A 17354-nucleotide genomic window follows, 5' to 3' on the forward strand; every position below is an offset into this window, starting at 1 on the left:
GCTGTACCTTGTTTCCAAAAATCAATGTAGGTCACCCAAAACAAGAGAAGAGGGAGTAAAACGGTTAAAAGAATTAGTAAAATGAGGTCCAACTAGCTTTTCTGCTATCTCTGATAATACGATGACATTCTGTGCACAACTGTTTATAACGAATACAATTCTCCTTTGTGGAATGACGTTCAAAGACACGGAGCGTACCTCTCCCCGTGCAAAGCGCATCACAGCATTCCTCAGTCCACCACTGGGACACATCATGGTAGGAAAGATGTTCGGGGGATGGAATACTCTGCAGTGGTAAGTGTAACATTCATATGGTACTCCACCTGACCATCACTGATGTGGAAACATTGTTTGTCGAATAAGTTGCCAGTGAAAAGTAGAGCCTCCAGTCAGCTTTAGAAAGCTGCCAGTTGGTCTTGCTCACCGACTGGACGTGAGTTATCAGACGAATTATGAACAGGAAATGGTCGCTTGAGTATGAATCTGAGAGGACGGACCACTCTACATGGCGGGCGAGCTGTGCAGTACAGAACTGATGGGCAAGCTGTGTAGTACAGAACAAGAGATCTAGGTGCGAGAAAATGAGTGTGGAATATGAGAGAAATGTGGTTCACCAGTGTTGAGAGAAATGAGAGTAAGCTGTTGAGAATATCTGCCAGGGAAGAGCCTCTCGGGCAGGGTCTCAGAGAACCCAAAATGGGATGGCGGGCACTGAAGTCGCTGAGCAGCAGCAAGAGTTGTGGGAGCTGAGCAGTAAGCTGCAGTATGTCTGCCCTGGTGAGATCAGATGACAGCCGTATGAAGAGTTTACAAAAAGAAATGGTATAACTTGGGAGAGAAAGACAGACAGCAACAGCTTCTAGCTGGGTGCTCAATGAAATGGTTTGGCTAAGGATATCGTCCTGAATGACCATCGTGAATGAGCGAGTTCCTTCGTCGGAAGAAAGGTCAAAAGGTAATGTGAAGCATTAGAGGTCAAAACAGTCTTGAAAGATGAAAATTCGTTTCTTGGAGGCATAAAACAACTGGGCACTGTGATCGCAATAGCAGCTGTGTGATCTGATGCCATGAATGCTCCATTGGAGAACAGCCATATTAGATGATAGGAGATATTTCTCTTATACGAGACAATTACTTCAGTGGTTGTGAGAACCAATTTCGGATGCGCACTACTACTGTGGTGTCACCGCCAGACACCACACTTGCTAGGTGGTAGCTTTAAATCGGCCGCGGTCCATTAGTACATGTCGGACCCGCGTGTCGCCACTGTCAGTGATCGCAGACCGAGCGCCACCACACGGCAGGTCTCGAGAGACTTACTAGCACTCGCCCCAGTTGTACGGACGACTTAGCTAGCGATGCAACACTGACGAAGCCTCGTTTATTTGCAGAGAAGATAGATAGAATAGCCTTCAGCTAAGTCAATGGCTACGACCTAGCAAGGCGCCATAGCAATTGATAGTTGTGGTATGAAGCATGTCTCATCAAGAACGATGTATACAAATGATGGATTAAAGTTAAGTATTCCAGCAGCTACGTACTTTTCTTTATAGCATTCATTACGTATCCTGTTTCAGACCTCACGCCATCCTGCGTGAGTTTAAGCGCGTGCCTTTCGGTTACCCGTCACTGTGGACTGGCTGTCTTGTCAGTCCACAACAACTACAGTGTTCTGAGGCTGGAGGATCCTGTTCCATTAATGCTTCCAAGGTACCAGTAATATCCCTAGGTCGGTCAGTTGATTCCAGGGTATAGAATCAGTTGGTGACTCGCAATGGTGAAATGTAGGTTGGCTGGACAGAGATTTCACGAGGTGTCACTGGTGCAGAGGGCCTCCAGGTTGGAGAAAGAGAAGAACGTTTGTCTTTGTTCAACTTCTCAGGAATTTTGTGTTTGACAGACGAGGACCCAGATGTTTGCTGACTTGAAGTGCGCAAAAAGTTATCTTGGGAGTATTCCCTTTTAAATTTCTGTTCTTCTGTCTCATCACAGGTGACTTCACGGGTGTAGGCAAACGTTTTGGCGTGTTGAGCAACTGTAGTGGACAGAGGTGAGGATGTCACCTTAGCACTAGGCCATTTCGCAACCACATAACTGAACCGCAGGTCGCAGGTCAGTGTGGCCACATTTTCCGTGGGTTGTGACGTAACAACAAAAGTGCTGAAACTGCTAGATGGTGGTATGGATGCTATTGCCTGGGTAACATTTTGCGAACAACATTGCGCGGTACCTTTTCTTCATCTCGATGTCCTGAAAGACTCGCCCACCAAGGTATACGGGGCATCTGTGGGCTGAAGTGGCACAGTTACCAGCGCAGTTGATGCAGCAGGGAGGAGGAGACGGGCAATCTCTCTTATGAACATCCTTGTTGCAAGTTACATATTTGTCTGCCTTTTTACAGGGCATGTGAGTGTGGTTATAATGCTGATAATGGTAGACTGCCTTCGTCTCTGACGAGAACTCCATTCGATCAAACACTAAGAAAAGGTTGCAAGCAGGTGCTAATTCTGCATCAACCCTCTTCATAACCCAATGGGCCGTGGTTACGCCCTGATCAGGGAGGTAATGTTGTGTATCTCCCTCAGTCAAACTATCAAGCAGCTGAGTATACAGGGTGAGTCACCTAACATTACCGCTGGATATATTTCGTAAACTACATCAAATACTAACGAATCCATTCCACAGACCGAACGTGAGGAGAGGGGCTAGTGTAACTGGTTAATACAAACCATAAAAAAACGCACGGAAGTATGTTTTTTAACACAAACCTACTTTTTTTTTTAAATGGAACCCCGTTAGTTTTGTTAGCACATCTGAACATATAAACAAATACGTAATCAGTGCCGTTTGTTGCATTGTAAAATGTTAATTACATCCGGAGATATTGTACCCTAAAGTTGACGCTTGAGTACCACTCCTCCACTGTTCGATCGTGTGTATCGGAGAGCACCGAAGTACGTAGGGATCCAAAGGGAACGGTGATGGACCTTAGGTACAGAAGAGACTGGAACAGCACATTACGTCCACATGCTAACACCTTTTTATTGGTCTTTTTCACTGACGCACATGTGCATTACCATGAGGGGTGAGGTACACGTACACACGTGGTTTCCGTTTTCAATTACGGAGTGGAATAGAGTGTGTCCCGACATTTCAGGCCAATAGATGTTCAATGTGGTGGCCATCATTTGCTGCACACAATTGCAATCTCTGGCGTAATGAATGTCGTACACGCCGCAGTACATCTGGTGTAATGTCGCCGCAGGCTGCCACAATACGTTGTTTAATATCCTCTGGGGTTGTAGGCACATCACGGTACACATTCTCCTTTAACGTACCCCACAGAAAGAAGTCCAGAGGTGTAAGATCAGGAGAACGGGCTGGGCAATTTATGCGTCCTCCACGTCCTATGAAACGCCCGTCGAACATCCTGTCAAGGATCAGCCTAGTGTTAATTGCGGAATGTGCAGGTGCACCATCATGCTGATACCACATACGTCGACGCGTTTCCAGTGGGACATTTTCGAGCAACGTTGGCAGATCATTCTGTAGAAACGCGATGTATGTTGCAGCTGTTTGGGCCCCTGCAATGAAGTGAGGACCAATGAGGTGGTCGCCAATGATTCCGCACCATACATTTACAGTCCACGGTCGCTGTCGCTCTACCTGTCTGAGCCAGCGAGGATTGTCCACGGACCAGTAATGCCTGTTCCGTAGATTCACTGCCCCGTGGTTTGTGAAACCCGCTTCATTGGTAAACAGGTAGAACTGCAACGCATTCTCTGTTAATGCCCATTGACAGAATTGCACTCGATGATTAAAGTCATCACCATGTAATTGCTGACGTAGCGACACATGAAACGGGTGAAAGCGGTGACGATGCAGTATGCGCATGACACTACTTTGACTCTCGCAATGTCCCGTTTACTCATGTGTGGGTTCATGGCAACAGCAGCTAACACACTAACTGCATCCGCTTCTCCTGTGACGGGCCTGTTACGGACCCGTTTGCGTGCTACGACCATACCTGTTGCATACAGTTGGCGGTAGATGTTTTGCAATGTGCGGCACGTTGGATGCTCTCTGTCCGGGTACCGTTCTGCATACACCCTGCAGGCTTCAGCTGCAAAATGGCTCTGAGCACTACGGGACCTAACATCTGAGGTCATCAGCCCCCTAGAACTTAGAACTACTTAAACCTAACTAACCTAAGGACGTCACACAACACCCAGTCATCACGAGGCAGAGAAAATCCCTGACCCCGCCGGGAATCGAACCCGGGACCCAGTGCTCGGGAAGCGAGAACGCTACCGCGAGACCACGAGCTGCGGACTAGGTTACAATATCTCCGGATGTAATTAACATTTTACAATGCAACAAACGGCACTGATTACGTATTTGTTTATATGTTCAGATGTGCTAACAAAACTAACGGGGTTCCATTTAAAAAAACGTAGGTTTGTGTTAAAAAACATACTTCCGTGCATTTTTGTATGGTTTGTATTACACAATTACACTAGCCCCTCTCCTCACGTTCGGTCTGTGGAATCGGTTCGTCAGTATTTGATGTGGTTTACGAAATATATCCAGCGGTAACGTTAGGTGACTCACCCTGTATATGACGCCATGCGAAGAATTCATGGTTCGATGAGCCTCTACATGAACATCGTATCTGTGGAGGAGCATAGCATTAAGCAGTTTTTGGGCTGGAGAGGCACTGCCTGTCTCTATAAGCAGAATTCCATTGCGTAAGCGAGTGAAAGACATTAGTAGGCCTACAACTGTATCCAAATCTTTCTGAATGACAAACTTGTTCACTGAGGAGAAGTTTTCACCTTTTTTCCAGAATGAGATTTTCACTCTGCAGCGGAGTGTGCGCTGATATGAAACTTCCTGGAAGATTAAAACTGTGTACCCGACAGAGACTCGAACTCGGGACCTCTGCCTACCACGGACAAATGCTCTATCAACTGAGCTACCCAAGCACGACTCACGCCCCGTCCTCGCAGCTTTACTTCCGCCAGTAACTCCTCTCCTACCTTCCAAACTTTACAGAAGCTCTCCTGAGAACCATGCAGGACTAGCACTCCTGAAGGAAAGGATATTGGGGAGACATGGCTCTCATTCATTAAAAGCCTTGCAATCTGGGAAATCAGTCTCACTTCCAGTCAAATTGAGTACTTCAATACCCCTCATGATTTCCTAGTAGAAATTCATCTTACTACGGACGAAAACGTCAAGAATAAAAGTAAGGAACATTAGAAGGGATTTGGAAAAATTTCAAACGCTATTTCCCTGCTCTGTATAGTTATAACAACTGGATTCGCAATCACTTGGAAAATCCAATTTTGGAATCTACATGGAGTGTAAATTAAAATGAGCAGCTACTCGAATCTTCCAGTGACTAAGTTACAGAAAATAAATATTTGTCACCCATAAGTTTCTGCTTAAGCTTAAAGATGGAGTTTCCTATGCTGTCAAATAAGCGGTAACAAGTTTATTACTTGTCGTGCCCACATACCAGTGCGAAAAAGGCTTTTCCTTCTTAACGTATATAAAAAATAAATCCGAAACAAACTTCACAGCGAGAGTAATTCGAAGCTGTGTTTACCTTCTGTCGTTCCTGATTTCAAAGTTACGTCACGTACAAAGCAGGCAGATCCCCCTCACGGAATTCCGAGGAAGGGTTTAGCCAGTCAGTTCCATAGTGAAAACTTTTAGATTAACAGAAAAGTGTGAAATACATTAATATTGCATACTAAGACCTAGCCATTGTGCCAAAGCTTCATCAGCCCATTTTATGTGGTACAAGTGAAATGTAAAGCGTTATAAAAGCATTAGGGCTATCAAACCATTTGTTTGAATCCAATTACTTCCGTGCTACGGTAAGTACTTCTTTGTGTTACATCCGCCATTTTACATTACTTGTTATTTTTCTTTGTAAACGACCAAGAACGCCCTGTTCCAAGCACATCAAACCTTCATAATTCTCAAAGGAGTGCAGGGGATTCAGAAAACAGATCCACTCGTGAGTGGCAGGTCAGTCCCATCTTCACAGCGCTGCCTGTTTCCCGGTTGCAATGAGCCCTGTTGACACCCGCGGCCGGCCACAGATGGCCGAGAGGTTCTAGGCGCTTCAGTCTGGAACCGCGCGACCGCTACGTCGCAGGTTCAAATCGTGCCTCGGGCATGGATGCGTGTGCTGTCCTTAGGTTAGTTAGGTTTAAGTAGTTCTAAGTTCTAGGCGACTGATGACCTCAGATGTTAAGTCCCACAGTGCTCAGAGCCATTTGAACCATTTGACACCCGGGTTCGGCCGGGTACCCGACGAGCCGCAGGCCTCGACGGCGCGTCGCGGCTCGCGCACTTCGTTGCCGGTACAGTTGAGCTCAGCTACCCGTAGTGCGGGTAAGGGGACGGAGCGATCTGCCGCAGTCGGGCTCGGGCGGGTAAATGCATGGCTCTGACAATAGGTCTACCACAGCGATTTTTTTTAAGGGTGCAATAATCGCTCAAGCAGTCACACTGCAAGGATCGACATGCCAAACATTTTAAAGTTATGATATGTTACTTCCTGGCAGATTAAAACTGTGTGCTGGACCGAGACTCGAACTCGGTACCTTTACCTTTCACAGGCAAGTACTCTACAAACCGGGCTACCCAAGCACGACTCACGCCCCATCCTCACAGCTTTACTCCTGCCAGTACCTCGTCTCCTCACTTTCACACTTTACAGAAGCTCTCCTTGCAGAACTAGCACCCCTGAAAGAAAGAATATTGCGGATACATGGCTTAGCCACAGCCACAGCTTGCCTGGGGATATGATATGTTGTGTGCACTGCAACGGTAATAATAACCACACACTGGATAAAAACGTTAATAGTAGAGCAATAAGGAGGCCACCCCACTCTCCATTGTTGCCAAATTTATTCAAGGCCAAATTTATTCAAGATGGCGGATCCAAGATGGCAGCGATAGATATGACAACATCGCAATGACGTCATGGTAGGAAGTTCAAATTTTGGCGGGAAGATAGGCCATTTGGGCTACCTCCGCTAACCTACCCCCGCCTCTCCCTCCTCCAGAATATGGCGGGAAGTTCAGATTCCAGCAGGTCTGGGGTGGGGGAAAATGGCGGGAAAAAAGAGTGTATTTTATTTACTTCCGAACAATTTATTAACGGATGGATTTGACATAGGATATTTATTACACTGGTGCAAAACACTCACCCTGACGTGCTTGGGCTCACAGTAAATAGTCTGCAGACCTGCAAACAACACACAAACTGTCGAAATAATGCAGTACACTGATGTACAGACACGCAAACAACTCGTAAATTACCTAAATAATGAATAGCAACCCTACAGACCTGGAAACTAATCGTAGATTGCCGAAATAATGCATGTAAACGCTCTGCAGACATGCTCGCTGACTATACACTGTCGAAATAATGCGTTGCATAGCCTGCACACCTGCTCATAAAATAATGCAAAAATCACGAAACAACTTGTAAATGGTCAAAAAATAATGATAACAGGACATGTGAGCTGCATCTAGCCATTCCCGCATGTCTACCTGCTCAGTGAGGCTACTGCATCACTGCGAAATGTTCGCACAGCGACCAGGACTTGTTTACAAAAATAGCTCAGAATAACACCGATTACATTCTTCCTGATGGTCCTAACTATACATCACATGTTCACTTCCTGGAAATCATGACGCCCTGCTGTCAACATAACGTCTCAGAAACGTTAAACATTCTCACCACTAAAAGCCTTTGTCACGTCTGTGCTCGCTCGCTGAAACACTGTTAATCATAAGAGCATTCTTAATGTTTGGGAAGAGAGCACTGTCTAAGCACAGATGGGAGGGGGGGGGGGGGTCAGAACAATTACGCAAACAGAATTCGAAGCACTGTCCTACAGAAGGGAAAAATCGCGGGAATTTTCGGTATGTTACAGCTACTGGTCTGGAGATATCCTAATCCCACATTGGTGGATGAGTGACGGCATGCCCGCCAGTGAAGGATGGTCTGTTTCAGCTTGTCTTTGAACACATGCTTTCTCAGAACTTTCTATAGACACCTTGCCTCCATCTTGTTCGAATCAGTTTGTAGGGGCTCCTATGCCCCAGCACGAAGGACATCTTGTGCATGAATGGAGCGTTCTGATTGGATCTTACTGAATTTACCCTCCAAATAACTGATGTTGCTGGTGTGGAAGCACTGTCTGTCTTTTTATTCTTTCTGTAGATGAGACTTTTAGCGGCAAAACTATTTTGTACAGATCACCCTGCAAAGTGGCCTACAGATTGTCAAATACAGAAAAACTCTTACTCACTCACACTGTTCTGACACTGAGGACAGAAGCTTGAATATTAGAGAGAGAAACCAATCTCCAACCAGACAATATACCACCATGTACCGTGTCGATGTAGTAAACATACAATTCGTATCCTGCACCATAGAAAATCGCTCCTTTTGCATCACGTATATAGTTATCGACTGCCAGACACTTGTACATATACCGCAAAGACATATAGCATAAGCATGTGCACCGTACGTATACTCCTCCCTGCACTAGATATTTCCCACAAGGTCGGGTGGTCATCCCCCCCCCCACCAAGAGTGACCACAGCGCACTCAGCAGATGGAAGTCACTCTCAGAACTGTTGTACAAAGGCTGAGTTTGTTCCTGTCGGGACAAGTCGTCACCTTTTCTGGTCCTGATCTGCTTGCTTGCTTGCTTTCTATTCAAATCTCCAGACTCTTGGATTACAAGAACACGTGTATTTTCACATGTGTTTGCCTGAATGTTATACCATTTACACGATACTTCTTGATGTCAACGACATACTAATATCGCTTACTTAGCAGTACTTCTACACACCTGAAATTTTAGTGATGTGGATTGTGCTGTAAACCACTAAGTAACTAGAAACTTATCCCATCTGCAAAGACCTTTACATGAAAACTCGAAAAAATAGAGGAAACTGATATTTCCACTCACGCATATCAATGTTGGTTATGTAACAGATTCCAAATCATCCCTATAATTTACATAGTCAAATAAGGCGTTTCTCATGTCTAGAGAACCAGCAAACGTGCCTTTCACCTGCTAGATGCACAGACCATAATCGATGTTCCCTCAACTAAATAAAGGCGCAAAATGTGCAGAAGCAGTCAACTCGACATTTTACATGGGAGGAAATAATGGTCCAGTGCAAACACACGTCCATATTGAATCTTCTCAAATTTTCACGCTATCACGAAAGCTGTCGAACACATACTAAGTATTAGTTCACTATTCGGCCCTCTAGAGGACGACATGGTTAAGTCAATTGCATCCATACACCTCAACAGGCCCCTCCATTTGGACAGCTTCTACCATTAGCTGGAAACATGAATCATTCCCGCCACAGTTCACCAGCCGCTGCCCACCAAGCATGCATAGACAGAACCGGCCACATGTCTATTTTATCCCTGTACTTATAATTAAATATTACGATCGCGGTCTCAATTGGTCGACATTTGACAATAGGCGAAGTATCAGAAATACACCGTGCTGACAGCTGTGGCCCTGGAAATAGAAATATCTGTACCATTCTTATGACTTGACATACTCTTCCCTTTGCTATCATAGTATTCTGTGTCAAATCCATACCTTCCTTACAACTGGACATAGTAATTTCCTTTGCACATGTCGGAACACAAACACATATTTTACAAGCCTGATGCTCAAGGTGAACCTATCATGCATCTCCTACTACTAAGTATAATACTCGGCCAATAACTGATTGCCTGCAATACGAAATAATACTGACCAAAAATCAATGATGGGTGGACATGTGTCATAAGTTTTCTTGTGAGTGGTACCACCAGATGTCAAAAACAAGATCGCAATGACCATATTACTATCACAAGCGGTGTTGATTCTACAGGTGCATACATATATCCAGGTTAAAAGCTATACTGGCTTTATAAATCGAAGTATGGCATTACCTCTGAATGAAGTGGTTTTATCCAGACAAATACCGTGACAATGACTATAGATGGTGATCGCCGGAGTGTGTATTATCAGACCAGCAGTGCGGTTACACATTGCAGACGGTGCAACCTCGTAATAAAATTACCGAATTTAGAATGTGATTCGGCTAAGGAATATTGTATGAAACAGGTATTTGCACTCCCTCACACCACCGCTCGATATAATTCTCCAGTATTTGTAATTCATTCTATCTATATGCCACGTCAGATGTTCAGTGATATATCAACTAGGTTATAGGGGATGGTTGATTGAGAGGTATCACAAACAGTAGATGGTGTGCTGATCGAGGTCGTAAGAAATGTACATTAGCTTTTCAGATCTCTAGTGTACACTCTCCAGTAGAAATGACGTCTGGGATTTGGAATCAAATCTTTCCATTCAACCACATACCTGCATTGAATCCTATGGAGAAGTCCTTTAATGATTATAGCCACTAGTGAATCATATTTCTGGCACTCTCATATCCTGAAACAGTGTAATTGAGTAAGAGTTTTTCCGTATTTGACAATCTGTAGGCCACTTCGCAGGGTTTAATTGTCAGTGCAATATGGTGATCTGTACAAAATAGTTTTGCCACTGTAAGTCCCATCTACAGAAAGAAGAAAAAGGCGGGCAGTACTTCCACACCGGCAGCAGCAGTAATTTGGAGGGTAAATTCAGTACAATCCTATCAGAACACTCCATTCATTCACAAGACGTCATTCGTGCTGGAACATAGGAGTGTCTATAAACAGATTTGAACAAAATGGAGGCAAGGTGTCTACAGAAAGTTCTGAGAAAGCAAGTGTTCAAAAGGAAGTTGAAGCAGACCATCCATCCTTGGCTTTTAGTGGTGAGAATGTTTAACGTTTCTGAAACATATGTTGACAGCAGGACGTCACGATTTCCAGGAAGGGAACACGTGATGTCTCGTTAGGACCATCGGGAAGAATGTAATCGGTGTTATTCTGGGCTATTTTTGTAAACAAGTCCTGGTCGCTGTGCGAACATTTCGCGGTGATGCGTCAGCCACGCTGGGCAGGTAAGCATGCATGCACGGCTAGACTAAGCTCACATGTCCTGTTAGAATCGCGAGGGAGAAAGCAGTCGATGTTACCCTGGAACAGATTTCTATAGTGCGACCTGCGACGTCAATATCCACAGGTGGAGAGATCTAGCGCCAGCAACGGTAAACGGTAAACACGCGCTCGCAGGCCAGAGGCATCTCGCGTATGAGACCGGAGTGGGCGTGCCGCCTGGCGTGGGCGCCTTCGAGTCCTGCAGGGGGCAGTTTGCTGATACGTCATGGTTGACGATAATTCTAAAGTAATTTTACGTGCAATGAGTGTTTGTGCACTGCATTATTTTCGGCTGTTTAAGCGTTGTGAGAGTGTTTGCATAACGTCACACATGAAATGTTTTTTGACGATTTACGAGTTGTTTTCGTGTCTGTTGCATTATTTTGTAAGCAGGTTTGCAATGCATTATTTCGACAGTTTACGAGTTGTTTTCGTGTCTGTATATCAGTGTATGGCATTATTACGGTAATTTATGAGTTGTTTGCGTGTCTGTACATAAGTGTACTGCATTATTTCGACAGTACACTCCTTCCTCTCTCCAGCAGCCCAGAGCAGGCTGAGTCCTTTTCCCGCCATTTTCCCCCATCCCAGACCTCCATACTGGATTACGTCACGGGAGGGGCGACAGCGCCCTCTGGTGGCAGTACTGTGTAGTAGGTCAGTTGGACTCTGGGCCTCGTGGTGGTACTGCCGCTAATTGTTTAAATAAAGACTGTCTGCAAAATAAAGACTTGTGCCCAACCTATCCAGCAGCCCAGCACAGGCTGCGTCCTTTTCCTGCCAATTCCTAGGAAGAGGTGGCAGTGAGATGACTTAGGTTACTGGAGGTAGCCCAAGTGACCTATTTTTCCGCCATTTTCTTAGGTTAGTGGAGGTAGCTGTGGTGTGTTACATTGTCCTGCTGGCATTTGAACTTCCCGCCATTTTCTGGAAGGGGAGAAGGGAGGGGGTTAAGTTAGTGGAGGTAGCCCAATTGACCTATCTTCCCGTCAAAATTTGAACTTCCCACCATGACGTCATTACGACGTTGCCGTAACTATCGCCGCCGTCTTGAATCAATTTGGAAACAATGGAAAGTGGGGTGACGTTCTTGTTATTCTACTACTAGCGTTTTCACTTACATATGAGTTGTGAAACTGCAAACATGAAACAAACAGCAGTATAATTTCTGTATGTCATAGCATAGCAAGAAAACCATTCCAGGCAGAATTTAGGAATAAGTTGGTACATGAAAACACAGACTGTGTGTGTGTGTGTGTGTGTGTGTGTGTGTGTGTGTGTGTGTGTAAGTCATTAAAACCCCCTTTTTGCAGGTGACATAATTTAGTATCCTCAAACAGTAAGACAGTCTGAACCTTCACTGGTCAAAGTAATGCTTTTGCACACAACATGAAATTTGAATGTCAGTGAAATTAAATGGATTTTTGTCAAAATGGCATCAGAAAGTCTGTTCAATCTAGTGATGGTTTACCAAAATCCTCAACATTGCGATAGTAATGTGATATTATACAGTAATGAGTGGGCTCCATCTAAACAATAATGCAATGCTAACTGAAGCCATGTTCAGCAGAAATACTCTGACTCCCTTAGTGGTAATGAACGGCCATGCTATCTGCAGCATGACTTCCCATAAGCAGTGAAGATGCACACTTAAGCGCCAAAGAAACTGGTATAGGCACGCATATTCAAACACAGAGATATGTAAACAGGCAGAATACAGCACTGCAGTTGGCAACGTCTATATAAGACAACTGTCTGGGGCAGCTGTTAGAACTGCTGCTGGGTCATTCCATGTCAACGCAGTAAAGTAACATTTTCAACCTGACCATCTCAAATTTCTTTCAAATTTGGTGCATTCAATGACCCAGATATGAGATGGAAAAATACCAGTTTGCTGGTGTGTGTTACAAAAGTGAAGGTCTGTTAAGTTTGGAATTAGTGTGAAATTTACACGCATCTGTCACAACGTAAATGACTGTAATTCTGGTTCTAATTCAATTACAGCACCAAAAATGGTACCATTGGAAAGCTAACGAATAGACCATTACATTGATATGCTACATTGCAAGTTTCTGAAAATTTTCATACTAAAGGTCATTTGATCTTCACTGAGTATCTCAAAACACCCCATCATCAATTTTTAAAAAATATATATATTTCATTGCTCCAGTATGTTAATATAAATATGGTAAATATCAAGATGGCACACCAAAGGCATCATGCACAAAAAATTATTTTGTCAGCATCAATAAACTACCGAAATAAATAAGGTAACACACATACTGTATATGAAACACAAATTATGATGAAGTACAATCCATAAGTAATATTGTACAAAAATATTATTACAGTGGTATTACCAATTATTTACATTACATTACATTATTTACTTTACAGTTGTAATGAAAAGGCAATGAAAAGTTATTACATATCTCCTCACAGTTGGTGTCACTGGATCCACTCTTGTGATAATGTCACATTTTCTGATGGTTTGTCAGGAAACACAAATGACAGAGATGGTCCATGTGGATGCAAGAAGTTGACCTTTACTTCATCTTTTTCTTCACATGTTTGTAAGACATATTCAACCCACCAATGACTGTCATACATACAGACAACGAATCCATGTATATTTGTTAACAGCATTTCATTCACCATAGCAATCACTGACTCTTCTCCACTCTCTAAAGAAGCAGAGAATATGTCTATGTCTTTACTAAAGCTTTGTTAACAAGTATTACACAATGAAGCTTATGGGTACCTGGAATAGTCCTTGTATTTTTCAAATGTTGTTTCAGCTTGGCCGTATTTTCATCATGATGGGAAACCAATGTATAATGGAAGACACATGAACGAATATTTTCCTTGCACCACTCGAACAACTGTTGTGATGTCAAAGTATGATTTTCGTAAGGTCGTTTGAGGCTGGCAAGTTTTGCTAATCTCTTTACAGTCCCTGCTACCCCATCATAAGGTCCTTTACCTTGTGCTGTAGCAAAAAAATGCCATTCTGCTGTAACATCAAAATCTTCTTGATGGTACGACAGATTCACGAAGTTCTTTCTGTTTTTGTATTGGGCAGCACATCCATTTGAAAGGTAATAAATGTGCTTTGGATGTGAGAACTGACACTTTAAGAAAGTGATGAAATTTGTCTGGAAAGAATAAACACACACTGTATCATGCTGAAGGCAGTCAGATATTTCCATGTATGATATGTGTCGTATTTCATTAGTGCTTGCGTCTCTGTAGTAAGCTACAAATGGGTGAATTGTAGCCTGTGAATTATTCCAGTGGAATCCCTGTACCTCATCCTGAATGGTGAAGGAGTAATTTTCTGCAAAGTCAGAAAGAACAAGAAACTCATTTACTTTGAGCCCTTCTTTAGTGATTTTACAGAAATGTGACTACTGCTGGAAGATAAATGAGTGCAGTAGGAGCTGTTGTAACCTCCATGCAAACACCTCAATGAAATCATCTGTTGAAATATATCTAAAAACAAAGATGATGTGACTTACCAAATGAAAGTGCTGGCAGGTCGACAGACACACAAACAAACACAAACATACACACAAAATTCAAGCTTTCGCAACAAACTGTTGCCTCATCAGGAAGGAGGGAAGGAGAGGGAAAGACAGAAGGATGTGGGTTTTAAGGGGGAGGGTAAGGAGTCATTCCAATCCCGGGAGCGGAAAGACTTACCTTAGGGGGAAAAAAGGACGGGTATACACTCGCACACACACACATATCCATCCACACATATACAGACACAAGCAGACATATTTGAAGACAAAGAGTTTGGGCAGAGATGTCAGTCGAGGCAGAAGCGCAGAGGCAAAGATGTTGTTGAATGACAGGTGAGGTATGAGTGGCGGCAACTTGAAATTAGCGGAGATTGAGGCCTGGTGGATAATGGGGAGAGAGGATATATTGAAGAGCAAGTTCCCATCTCCGGAGTTCGGATAGGTTGGTGTTAGTGGTAAGTATCCAGATAACCCGAACAGTGTAACACTGTGCCAAGATGTGCTGGCCGTGCACCAAGGCATGTTTAGCCACAGGGTGATCCTCATTACCAACAAACACTGTCTGCCTGTGTACATTCATGCGAATGGACAGTTTGTTACTGGTCATTACCACATAAAATGCGTCACAGTGTAGGCAGGTCAGTTGGTAGATCACGTGGGTGCTTTCACACGTGGCTCTGCCTTTGATCGTGTATAACTTCCGGGTTACAGGACTGGAGTAGGTGGTGGTGGGAGGGTGCATGGGACAGGTTTTACACCGGGGGCGGTTACAAGGATAGGAGCCAGAGGGTAGGGAGAGTGGTTTAGGGTTTCATAGGGATGAACTAACAGATTACGAAGGTTAGGTGGATGGCGGAAAGACACTCTTGGTGGAGTGGGGAGGATTTCATGAAGGATGGATCTCATTTCAGGGCAGGATTTGAGGAAGTCGTATCCCTGCTGGAGAGCCACATTCAGAGTCTGGTCCAGTCCCGGAAAGTAGCCTGTCACAAGTGGGGCACTTTTGTGGTTCTTCTGTGGGGGATTCTGGGTTCGAGGGGATGAGGAAGTGGCTCTGGTTATTTGCTTCTGTACCAGGTCGGGAGGGTAGTTGCGAGATGCGAAAGCTGTTGTCAGGCTGTTGGTGTAATGGTTCAGGGATTCCGGACTGGAGCAGATTCGTTTGCCACGAAGACCTAGGCTGTAGGGAAGGGACCGTTTGATGTGGAATGGGTGGCAGCTGTCATAATGGAGGTACTGTTGCTTGTTGGTGGGTTTGATGTGGACGGACGTGTGAAGCTGGCCATTGGACAGGTGGAGGTCAACGTCAAGGAAAGTGGCATGGGATTTGGAGTAGGACCAGGTGAATCTGATGGAACCAAAGGAGTTGAGGTTGGAGAGGAAATTCTGAAGTTCTTCTTCACTGAGAGTCCAGATCATGAAGATGTCATCAATAAATCTGTACCAAACTTTGGGTTGGCAGGCCTGGGTAGCCAAGAAGGCTTCCTCTAAGCGACCCATGAATAGGTCGGCGTACGAGGGTGCCATCCTGGTACCCATGGCTGTTCCCTTTAATTGTTGGTATGTCTGGCCTTCAAAAGTGAAGAAGTTGTGGGTCAGGATGAAGCTGCCTAAGGTGATGAGGAAAGAGGTTTTAGGTAGGGTGGCAGGTGATCGGCGTGAAAGGAAGTGCTCCATCGCAGCGAGGCCCTGGACGTGTGGAATATTTGTGTATAAGGAAGTGGCATCAATGGTTACAAGGATGGTCTCCAGGGGTAACAGATTGGGTAAGGATTCCAGGCGTTCGAGGAAGTGGTTGGTGTCTTCGATGAAGGATGGGAGACTGCATGTAATGGGTTGAAGGTGTTGATCTAAGTAGGCAGAGATGCGTTCTGTGGGGGCTTGGTAACCAGCTACAATGGGGCGGCCGGGATGATTGGGTTTGTGGATTTTAGGAAGAAGGTAGAAGGTAGGGGTGCGGGGTGTCAGTGGGGTCAGGAGGTTGGTGGAGTCAGGTGAAAGGTTTTGCAGGGGGCCTAAGGTTCTGAGGAATCCTTGAAGCTCCGCCTGGACATCGGGAATGGGGTTACCTTGGCAAACTTTGTATGTGGTGTTGTCTGAAAACTGATGCAGTCCCTCAGCCACATACTCCCGACGATCAAGTACCACGGTTGTGGAACCCCTGTCCGCCGGAAGAGTGACGATGGATCGGTCAGCCTTCAGATCACGGATAGCCTGGGCTTCAGCAGTGGTGATGTTGGGAGTAGGATTAAGGTTTTTTAAGAAGGATTGAGATGCAAGGCTGGAAGTCAGAAATTCCTGGAAGGTTTGGAAAGGGTGATTTTGAGGAAGAGGGGGTGGGTCCCGCTGTGACGGAGGACGGAACTGTTCCAGGCAGGGTTCAATTTGGATGGTGTCTTGGGGAGTTGGATCATTAGGAGTAGGATTGGGATCATTTTTCTTCGTGGCAAAGTGATATTTCCAGCAGAGAGTACGGGTGTAGGACAGTAAATCTTTGACGAGGGCTGTTTGGTTGAATCTGGGAGTGGGGCTGAAGGTGAGTACTTGATCGTCAGGAGTATGTGGCTGAGGGACTGCGTCAGCTTTCAGACAACACCACATACAAAGTTTGCCAAGGTAACCCCATTCCTGATGTCCAGGCGGAGCTTCAAGGAATCCTCAGAACCTTAGGCCCCCTGCAAAACCTTTCACCTGACTCCATCAACCTCCTGACCCCACCGACACCC

Source organism: Schistocerca americana, chromosome 2, assembly GCF_021461395.2.
Source record: "Schistocerca americana isolate TAMUIC-IGC-003095 chromosome 2, iqSchAmer2.1, whole genome shotgun sequence".
Lineage (NCBI taxonomy): Eukaryota > Metazoa > Arthropoda > Insecta > Orthoptera > Acrididae > Schistocerca > Schistocerca americana.